The 11205-nt window shown below is 50.5% G+C and overlaps 1 protein-coding gene across 9 annotated transcripts in view; it reads right to left on the reverse strand.

Annotated features, from left to right (window-relative positions):
- HERC1 (HECT and RLD domain containing E3 ubiquitin protein ligase family member 1) overlaps positions 1 to 7575 on the reverse strand; it is a 151031-nt gene extending 143456 nt beyond the window's left edge. For all 9 annotated transcript variants that reach the window (XM_053272826.1, XM_053272830.1, XM_053272829.1 and 6 more), the window contains exon 1: positions 7418 to 7575. The gene's annotated coding sequence lies outside the window, so the exon portion shown is untranslated. The remainder of the gene's footprint in view (positions 1 to 7417) is intronic.
- Between the last annotated feature and the right edge of the window lie 3630 nt (positions 7576 to 11205).

An 11205-nucleotide genomic window follows, 5' to 3' on the forward strand; every position in this document is an offset into this window, starting at 1 on the left:
GCTGCATTTTATGAAGCCAGACCAGCGGGTCATCCTCGTCCAGTATTGCTGTCTATCCTGATCAGCACAAGTCTTTTGACCCACCTGCTCATGTAATAACTGGAATTGCCAGAAATTTAAACCAGGACCTTGCACATACTCACCCATTGGACCTTATACTCAAAAAGCCTTCACACAGCCCTACACAAAGCATTTCCTGGCTTAACTCATTTTTATCCAAACTGTCACAGATGGTTCTGAGGGCCTTCAAATGCACTGAAGTTCAGTTAAGCAGAGCCCGCAATTCTTGACTTCTGCATTGCCTTGCATGGTTTTTCAGATGACAGCTACATTTATATAATGCTAATTTACATAATCAACACAAAGTGCATTCAAAATGTCAAGCCACTGAGCACAGGCACCATATTGTGCCACAAGCACAAACAAACGTGGGCACTGTAGACTCTTTTTAAATATTATTGTACTTTATCTCCGATGTTCCAGAAAGACACACTTTTACCAGAGTTGCCTGGAAACATTCCAACTGCCTTGATGACATTGGATCAGTCACAAGCAGCAGTCGGGGCAGGGAAGCTGCAATTGGCCTAGGCCTCATGCAACCCTTCCACTGGTTGCTCAACACCACAGGCTTTGGGTTCAAGGATGAAAGCCTTTTCGTCTCCTGCTGCGACCACCCAAATAGTTACTATGTTTACCTAGTTACTATTTGTGCTGTCCCCAGTTTAACTGGAGGACTATGCTTGCCAGCCGCAGGAAGAGAGACAGTCCACTTTCTGAAGACAGGGCAGCCTTTTTCACACACGTACATTCATCTCTTGTTGACTACCAGATGAAGTGGTGACTTGAACATGTTAAAGCACCCACCACAGGCAGAGCTTCCACATCACTTCAAACTCAATGCTTTTCAACTGAGGCAATTCACACGTTCACGTGATGAGATACCAAGATGCATCCATGATTCAGCAGTGAATATCTCAGAAGCTGCATGCAAAGCACTCCATAACCATGCAGAGCAGGACAAGACAGCAGCCTCGTGAACAAGTGTCAGGAGGACACACAGAAAGATTAGAAGGCCGTACAGAAGATAAAAGGCTAACCCACCATCCTGCTGCACACAGGATAGGTGTATATTAAGCATTTCACAAACACACTTTTTGGGACAACCAATCCCTCCAAGTGTTTCTTCATGAAGGAAGGAAGAAAATCCTCTGACGGAATATGAACAGCTAAAGTACAAGTAAGATTTGGAGCAAATTAGAATGGGACCCAATTGTTAATCTTGTCCCATTCTAAATAAGAAAACGCCCTCCCTACAGGGCCTGAACTGTCCACTAAAGTACCAGCTTAAGCTCCTGAATTATGAACCAGAACCAAGCCAGGACAGCCCACACCAGCGACACTGCTGTCATTTTCCCTTCCTTAAACAGAAAACTTAAGGAAAGCAAGTAGAATTATTGGGGAAGGGCAGGAATCCCTATTTAAATGCACTTGAGCTGCATTAGTTTAGTCATTGGAAAGTTCATAATAATTGCCAGGGTTCTTTGACAAAATGCAAACGCTGAATATTTGGTTACAAGTGTAACCAAAGATACCCAGATACTAAAAGCAGAGCATTAATGTAACAACGTGTTATGGTTAGCAGGGTTACTTATTTAAGATTACATCTTTTTATTCCCCGTTCCCGGTCTCTGGAGTCCCTTTCTTCTTCACACAGCCGAAACAGATTAAGACTGAGGGTTAGGAGTTTTTAGTTGCAGCTTGCTATCTGCCTTGGACGATGTCAGCTGTATCAGTGGAGGTGGGGATGCTAACTTTTTAGCCATGCAAAACAGAAGTCTCAGGTTGGTGTTAATGTTGGTTCTTGATCTTCCTCTGTCACGCACCAGCAACACATAGAACATTCTGATGTGACTTTTTACAAAAAAAATGTTTTCTGCATGATTACATGCATGTCCAACACTCATTTGCTGATGTTTTAAAGTTCTCAGCCTGGCCCTCCCCTCACACATCAACTCATGCAGTCATAGGAGATTATTTTAATGCTGCAATGATCTGAAGTCTATGGAGCATCTTTTCCCAAAATAATTCCAAACATACATTTGGGGCACAAAGCTTGCCCATGTCTTCCTGGAGGCATGAGTGTGGGAGAGACCAGAAGTTCAGACAAAAGTGCTGGAAAAATACAGAGGCATGGAGAGTAGTAACATCACGTGAAGCTGCACTAGCACTATCCACAAGGGTCACACTGAGCAAACTGACTAGACAATACACTAGGACAGTTTAACAGTTGGAGAACAGAGGAACATCAAAACATACAGTGGATTCAGTAAGTGCATTACATTGCTCAGCTAAGAGCTAGAATTCTAAAGTCACCAAACGCCTGATTCTGTGCTGGGTTCATGGAAGTAAGCCTCACCAAGCTCAATAAGTGGAGTCAAGGAATCTTTAAAGAGGCAAGTCAGGTTCGGGCGGGGGGGGGAGAGAAGCAAAATATTTGGGGAAAGGATTTGAGGGGCATATGGTTAAACACATCAAAATGAACAATAAAAACTTACCTTAAATACATAGGAAGCAGGAAAGCTGCCACAAAAGTGGTTTAACAAGGGATGCTTACAGAGTGGTTTAGAGGGATGCTTAAAGGAGATATGGAGACTGCAGAAAAGCTGAATGAATTTTTTACACCCACCTTCTCTACAGAAGATATAGAGGCAGATACCCATGCCTGAATTGTTCTCCTCAGCAAGGGAGTCTGAAGAACTGAAGCAAATAACTGAGGGGAATTGGGAGGAGCTGGTCTTGTGGTAGCAAGCATGACTTGTCCCCCCCTTAGCTAAGCAGGGTCCACCCTGGTTGCTTATGAATGGGAAACTACATGTGTGTGCACTATAAGATATTCCTATTAAGGGATAGAGTTACTCTGGGAAGAGCAGAAGGTTCCAAGTTCCCTCCCTGGCAGCATCTCCAAGATAGGTTTGAGAGAGATTCCTGCCTGCAACCTTGGAGAAGCCGCTGCCAGTCTGTGTAGACAATACTGAGCTAGATGGACTTATGGTCTGACTCAGTATATGGCAGCTTCCTATGTTCCTATGACAGGAGTGGTATAACTCTGTTGGTCTTCTTGAATCGCTTGGTAGCTTTTGATACTATCGACCATGGTATCCTTCTGGAGCATCTGAAGTGGTTGGGGGTGGGAGGCACTGCTTTGCAGTGGTTTGACTCCTAGCTCTCAGGGAGATTCCAGATGGTGTCGCTTGGAAACTGTTGTTCTTCAAAATGTGAACTTTTATATGGCATCCCCCGGGGTTCCATACTGTCTGCAATGCTTTTTAACATCTACATGAAATGGCAGGGAGGAATCATCAGGAAATTTGGTGCACAGTGTTATCAGTATAACGATGACACCCAGATCTATTTCTCCATTTCAACATTATGAGGAGAAGGCATAACCTCCCTAAATGCCTACCTAGAGGCAGTGATGGGGTGGATGAGGGAGAACAAATTGAGACTGAATCCAAATGAGGAATTTATTGTGTGAGTTTGGAATGCAGGAGACAATTTTGATCTGCTGATTCTGCATAGGGTCACACTTTCTCAGAAAGAACAGATATACATTTTGGGAGTGCTTCTAGATCCAAACCTCTCCTTGGTGTCCCAAGCTGAGGTGGTGGACAGAGGTTCTTTCTATCAGCTAGGGCCGATACACCAGCAACATCTATTTCTTGAGATAAATGACCTCAGAACAGTGGTACATATGCTGGTAACCTCCAGACTTAAGTACTGCAATGCAATCTGTGTGGGGCTGCCTTTGTAGGTGGTCCAGAAACTGCAGTTGGCACAGAATGTGGCAGCCAGGTTGGTCTCCAGGTCATCTCGGAGAGACCATATTACTCCAATATTAAAAGCACTACACTGGCTACCAATACGTTTCCAGGCAAAATACATGGTGCTGGTTATAACCTATAAAGCCCCAAACAGCTTAGGCCCAGGGTATTTAATAGAAGGTCTTCTTCACTATGAACCTCATCGCCAATTGAGATCACCTGGAGAGGTTTGTCTGCAGTTGCCACCAGCTCATCTGGTGGCTACTTGGGGATGGGCCTTCTCGATTGTACCTCCTCTCCCCCAAGACTCTGGAATACGCAGCACCCTGCTGAAATAAGAGCTTTCCCCTCTCTGATAACTTTTAGAAACATGTCTTTAAAGACATAATTATTCACCCAAGCTTTTTAACTAGACTTGTGGTTTTAAATTGTATTCATTGCTGTTTTAATTTGTTTTATGTTGCTGTAAACTATCCAAAGAGGGGAGTTTGGGGTGGTGTACAAATATGATTGACTAAATTAAAAAAAAAGGTGACAAGAGATGATATTCTAGGCCCTATTGGAAAATTTAGAATCAAGGCATCAGCAGGTTGAGACAACATCCACACTGAGGGAAGAACTCAGCTTGCCCCTAAAATCAGACTGTTCGCCAGAGAACTGGAAGGTAAAGTGATGCACACAGCAGCAAATATCCAAGCTTCAAATATACACTGATGGGGTCTGAGTTGTCAGTGACTAACCAGGAAAGAGATCCAAGGATTGTAGTGGTTAGCTGAATTAAAACATCAGCCCAGGATCATTGGAAAAGGAGTAAAAATAAAACTGCTAATATTATGATGCCTTTATACAAACCTAAGGAGCAATCAAATTTGGAATTCTGTGTGTAGTTATGGTTGCTTCAGTACAAAAGAGATATTGGAAAAGGTGCAGAAGGGGAAACCAAAGCGAGCAGATGGCTAAAGCACTTTCTTTAGGTGGAAAAATTACAGCACCTTTGGGGCATTTTAGTTTAGAAAAAAGGCAACTAAGGCGGGGGGGCATAATTGAGGGTTACAACGTGATGCATGGTGTGGAGAAAGCAGAGAGGAAGAAGCTTATCTTCCTCTCCCACAACTCTAGAACCAGAGGTCACCCCACGAAACTGACTAGAGTTTTAGCATAGACAAAAGGAAGTACTTACAGCATATAATTAATGTATGAAATTGACACTACAAGATGCAGTGGCGGCCACTATCTTAAATGGCTTTAAAAGGGCATTAGACAAATTCATGGAAAATATGTCTAGCAACAAGATACTTCTCTTGATGATTATGTGCTACCTCCAGCTTCAGCAGCAGTATTGCTTCTGAATACCAGTTGCAGTGGGCATGCTTTCATCTCCTGCACCTAGCTGGCCACTATGGGAAACAGGATGCTGGACTAAATGAGTGCCAGAGCAGCAGGCTAAGGCCTTTCATATGTTCTAATGGGACTTTATCCCAAATATTTTTTTTCATTGGACAGGGGCCCTAGTTACCTGCAAGTGTATCTCCTTCCACCATGCCCACTGCCCAGAATTGGACCCGGTAATTAACAAAACAAACCACAAAGACTAAATAACTAAGGTGGCTGGAACCTTACCTAAGATCATGTACGAGAAAGAAAAATGCATGAATAGGCCAGTGCTATATACAAAGCTCATGAGCAGGGTTGCTACTGCTACCACCAGAGATTTGACAGTAATGAGTCGAGACTACCACTACCAGAGATTTGACAGTATTACAGAAAGCAGTCCTGGGAACAGAGAAGGACCACCACCTCACTGGTGTGATTCTCTGACCAGAATGCCTAGAACAGCCAGGTGACTTGGACATTGCTTCTGGAGCAAAATAGACATATAAAACTGAGCCATATTTGTAGGAGGAAAGGGAGAGTAGCCAATCAGCATATGAAGTCAGGTCAATGGATGGCGGGGGGAGGGGGGAGAGAATGAGGAGGAACTACAAATACATCTTTTAGAGTGAATCCAACTAGGCAGTAGCATTCTAGAAAAAAGGGAACTAACTAGAAGAGCCACCCCATCGTGTTCCATGACTCAGTGGATAAGAGACAGATTCTCAGGAATAAAAGCCACCTCCCCAACACGGCACAGTGGACCTTTCCAGCGCTCCTTTATGCACACACCAATCAAAGGACTCCTGCACACACTGCACAGAGACACTGTGCTGGAGAAAGGGGGCGGGGGGGACACCACTGGAAAGGCCCTTCTAGCGGAGTTATGTCAACGGTCTTCCAGCTAGCTGTACAGGGGCTGCTCAGGGCTCCCACACAGGCAGGAGAACATCTCAGGAACATAGGAAGCTGCCATATACGGAGTCAGACCCCTGGTCTAGCTAGCTCAGTATTGTCTTCACAGATTGGCAGCTTCTCCAAGGTTGCAGGCAGGAATCTCTCTCAGCCCTATCTTGGAGATGCTGCCAGGGAGGGAACTTGCAACCTTCTGCTCTTCCCAGAGCAGCTCCATCCCCTGAGGGGAATCTCTTCCAGGGCTCACACATCAAGTCTCCCTTTCATATGCAACCAGGGCAGACCCTGCTTAGCTAAGGGGACAAGTCATGCTTGCTGCCACCAGACCAGGCCCCTCGTGGTGCTGACCAAGCGCGTTTTCCTCCGCTTTTTGTGAGTGACGCTCCACAACCATCAGGCCTCTTCAGTCCAACCACAGAAAATAAAGTGCAGTGTGAGAGGTGACATGCAAACGCTCTCTGTGCAGCCACGGTTCCTCAGCCCAGCAGGCACTCCAGGCTGGCAGCCCCCAATGTCCACCATGTGTGCAAATAAGGGTCCAACCCAGTGCCTGCAGGGGAGCCCCAGGCTGCAGGCTTCTTCACTCTGGTCTGGAGGAGAGCCCATCAGGCAGCCAATGGCCTTGATCCCCACCCAGGAGGGACCAAGTGGAGGGTGCAAGGACTGGGGGGGGGAGACTACTTGCGGGCTCCAGAGGAGAAGACCCTCGGGGCGTGGGGAAGAGAACCCTCTTCTCCGGGGGGGGGGCAGCCTTCTTCGCCCAGCAGAGCACCCCACCTCTCCCCAGTCAAGACTGCCCCCCCCCGCCCCCGGTGCGGGGAGAGGAGACCCCTCCCCAAGCGCCGCCCACGAGCAGCGCAGGTGCCCCTCCCGCCTCGACTGACAGCAGGCGCAGCAGGGCCCCTGGGCGGCAGGACCTGGGCGGCCCAGGGCCGTGGGGCTTGCAGGCTCCTCGGGGGCAGAGGCCCTTCTTGCTGCTGCTGCTCCCTCCCTCCGCCCGGGCGGGCGGTGTCACAGAGCGACCGCCCCGCCCGCGCGACTCAGGGGGGCCCCTCCCTCCTGGTGGGGGGGGCAGCAGCAGCCCCTCCGCAGGGAAGCGGGCCGGGCCGGCCAACCGGCAGGGCCTGCAGCGCTGGGGGGTGGGGGGAGCAGCAGCAGCTCGGGACCGGCCCTGCCGGGGGGGGGCTTGCGGAGGGGGGGCTTGCGCGGCGTGTCCTCCTCCTCCTCCTCCCCCGCCCCTCGCAGGCCTCCCCCGCCCCCCGCGCTGCTGGGCGACGCCACGAGCCAGCCCTCCCCCAGCCCCGGCTTACCCGGGTCCGCTCCGGGCAAGGCTGGCGGGGCCGCGGGGCGAGTCCCAGCCGGGCGGTGGCGGGGGGCGTCCTCTCCTCCGGCGGCTGCAGAGGAGAAGGTGGTGGTGGCGGCGGCCCCTTGTCAGAGGGGAAACATGACGAGGGAGGGAGGCAGGGAGGCAGCGGCTGGATCTCGCGAGGCTTCGGGACACCCTCGCGAGATCTGGCCGCGGCTCGCTCTCGCGTCCCCCGCCCCTCTTTCTCTCACTCTCTCGGCTCTTGACGCTTTGCCGCCCCCTTCAGGAAGGCGGCGGCGGCGGCGCACGGGCAGGAGCCCCCGGCCGCGAGGCTCCTCCGCCCAGGCAAGCCTCCTCCTTACAGGGATGGGGGGGGGCGGGGCGGGGCGGGGTGGTTCGTTATTAAGCAATAGCGGGTTAGGGGGATCACAGCAGTATTACTAATAGGGGCATAAGAGTGGAGCCAGCTAATGGCGCAGCAGCGGGGAAAGGACTTGCCTAGCGAGCTAGAGGTTGCTGGTTCGAATCCCCGCTGGCAGGAGATCGGGCAGCAGCGATATGGGCAGATGCTGGAAGGCTTCATCATCTCACATACTGCGCCCGGCAGGAGGGGGCACTGGTCAACCCCTCCTCGGGGGCGGGGCCACCGTTGGGCCAACGGGTTCAAAGAACCCGGGCCGCCACCAATCCGGGGCCGTGAGCGCAGCCGCAGACACGTCCCCCGCATGGAGGCGGGGGCATAATTTGAGAGATCAGCCAGCGCTGCATTGGCAGGTGGCCAGAACAGCTCCCCCCGCTTGAAGGCAGGGAGAGTCGTTCCAGCCCGCACGTCTCCCCCAACGCAGCACAGGCTCATCTCCTTTCCAAACAGGCCCGCGCGGCCCCATTTGGGAGACAGACCCAAATGGCCGAATTTGGCTAGCCAGGCTCCTGCATCTGACATCACACGCGGTGGCAGGGACAAGGAGCCACCACCACCACGGCTGCACCCAGGCCGTCACCAGCCCCCCTACGCTGTTGCGCTACCAAGAAAACCGCAGGGCTCTACCATTGACACTGATGAGGGCACACTTTACCTTTACCATCATTAAAGGTATTGATTAAGAAGTGGGCTGATTAATCAAGTTTTCTGTAAACAAAATTCAATTTTTATAAACTTAAAGAACTTAAGAAGTTAAAGAAGGAAAGTTGGTCTGGTGGTATCAAGCTTGACTTCTCCCCTTAGCTAAGCAGGGTCTGCCCTGGCTGCATTTGAATGGGAGACTAGAAGTGTGAGCACTGGAAAAGATTCCCCTCAGGGGATGGAGCTGCTCTGGGGAGAGCATCAGAAGGTCCCAAGTTCCCTCCCTGGCAGCATCTCCGAGATAGGGCTAAGAGAGAACAACTGGCCCTCTCCAGCCCCCACACAGCATCCCTCCAGTGACTGTTGCTGGTGTCTACCTTCTGTTTCTTTTTAGATTGTGAGCCCTTTGGGGACAGGGAGCCATCTTATTTATGTATTTGTTATTTCTCTATGTAAACTGCTTTGGAAACTTTTGTTGGGTTAGGGTATGCCTTAAATTCAGATTTCCCCACAAAACATCCAGAGAAGGGGTGGCCCTAAAGGGAGAGCGTTCCAAAGTCCCGGTTTTGAGTTGCTACCAACTGAGCTGGTGGCAAATGCAGCCGACTCCCGCCCCCCCCCCCTTGAAGGTCGTAAGAGGCAGCAGAGTTCAAGAAGAAGAATGCAACCCTTCTGGGCCTTCAAACAGCTATATGTTTTAAAAGGGGCAGAGGAATCCCTCTCAGACCAGACCAGACACTTCACTTTGCTTTCTTTGGCAGAATATGCCCCGGACTACTTAACTCGTCTAGCTTCCTCATTACCACCCTGTGAATCCCTTGTTCATTTCTTAACGTAAGCCAAGCCCTCTGCTGTTCCCAAGCCAAATAGTTTGAAAGGGGAGGGTATCTGTGGTCTGACTGGGGTGTGGGCTGGCTCTTCTGGGTCCCGAGGAATTGTAAAGGGACACCCAGTACAAGGCAGGCCCTTTGCAGACTCACAGGTTATCTTGCAATGGCGGGTCGTCCCCCACCCCCACCCCACAGGCCTGGGCCCCAATACTAGATGTATTGACCATAAAGGGTAATGGACTGATTCAGGCCTGGGGAGGGCAGAATGAAAACAGCCCCAGTTCTCAAGGGCTCCCCCCACCGCCGCCTCTCACACAACCAGGCCAGAATGTCCCGGACAGCGTTCCCTTAAGCAGTGCTCAGCAAAGGGATTTCCCAGGCTGGGGTCCCATCCTAAATCCAGCAGAGAGAAAGGATTCAAAAAAGTACATTGGAGAGACGGAGAGGGAGCTGTGCCTCTGGGGAGGCCAAGAAGAAGAAAACGGCCATTTCCAGCGGGAGGGACAAAGCTGGTTGCCGTCCCCTTGGCAAGCCTCCCTCCCGGCTTCTATTAAACTGTGGAAAGCAGGTCTGCTTGCCCATCCCCTAAGAATGCCTCCCGGCCGGACACACAGAGGGCCGCTCAGCTACAGAAAGAAATTGATGTGGTCTAAAACGTAGCATTGGTTTTAGCTCAGCCTGACTGACGCAACTTCTTGGTATGTTGTCTTCCTTCTTTGATGCGATGCGATGAGATGTGGTCACAACCATTCACTTGTTCCTTACCGCTAGAAGGAGAGCCTCCCTCCTCCTCCTCCTGGAGCCAGCGCAAGCCAGCCGCTGGTGTGGTGCCAGCTCAAAGCTGCTGTCCAGTTGCTGAGAGCTGATGGAGAGCCGGCCGGCGGGCTGCCTGACGCATCTCTCCAACCCACACCAGCCACCAAGATGCCTGGCAAGAGAGGAGCTGTCCAACTGCAAGCACAGAAGCCAAGGGCGGGGAGAAGGCACAGGGGAGGAGCCAGGGACTCCGAGGAGATGGGGCGCGGGGAGCATCCCAGTTCACCAGCCCCTGTGGGCGTGGTGGAGAATCTTTGCGGTTCTGCCGTGTCTTGAATTTGCACTGGACGATGGAAAGAAGTAAACACTACCCAATTCTTGCTGTGCCCTTTCGGACAAAGTGCTGTTTATTTTAAGGATTCTCCAAGGTGGATTCCAACACATTCCCCTCCATTTAGTTCCCCTGCCCCTTTGCTCCCCCAACTAGTGGCTAAGACCAGAGTGTGTCCTCCTCGCTCCTGCTTCTTGGGGCAGGGCTCTTTCTGGGGGGGTGGGGACAGGGGGGAGGAGAGTGAGCTCCCTGCAGCAGCTAATTCTCAATACATTACGGGAGGGGGGTGACTAACTCCAGCTGTTCTTAGACGACAACTACTATTATCCCCAACCACAATCTATTCACGTATATAAAAGTATACTATTATGTAAGTACAGGGAGGTACAAAAGAACTCAAGCAACTTCAATTCAATGCAAAACTTCAACAGAGAGAGAGAGAGAGAGACTGTTGCAATTGGGGATGATGGGAATTGTAGTCCATCAACAGCTGGCAAGCCTCAGGCTGACCATCCCTGCATTAAATCCTCCCTGAGAAATTCACCCCAGTACCAAATATTTTAAATACACAACTGTAAGAGTTATGCAGAGGGCAGTTTGTGTTTGTGTTCATGCACGCGCACACTCTTTGCATTCTTAATGTCTGAGTTTAGGAGCTTGGCTACAAAGAGCAAAGACTAACCTAAGCCTGTGCCTCCTAACACCCACTTCTTTGTGAGCTGCAAGATGGACTTCACGTGGCTCAAACTGGTGCCTTCTCTGGCAACAACTTCCAGAGGCATTGCTTGGGGGGACAACACAGCGTCTTGTGA

This window comes from Hemicordylus capensis, chromosome 10, assembly GCF_027244095.1.
Source record: "Hemicordylus capensis ecotype Gifberg chromosome 10, rHemCap1.1.pri, whole genome shotgun sequence".
Classification (NCBI taxonomy): Eukaryota; Metazoa; Chordata; class Lepidosauria; order Squamata; family Cordylidae; genus Hemicordylus; species Hemicordylus capensis.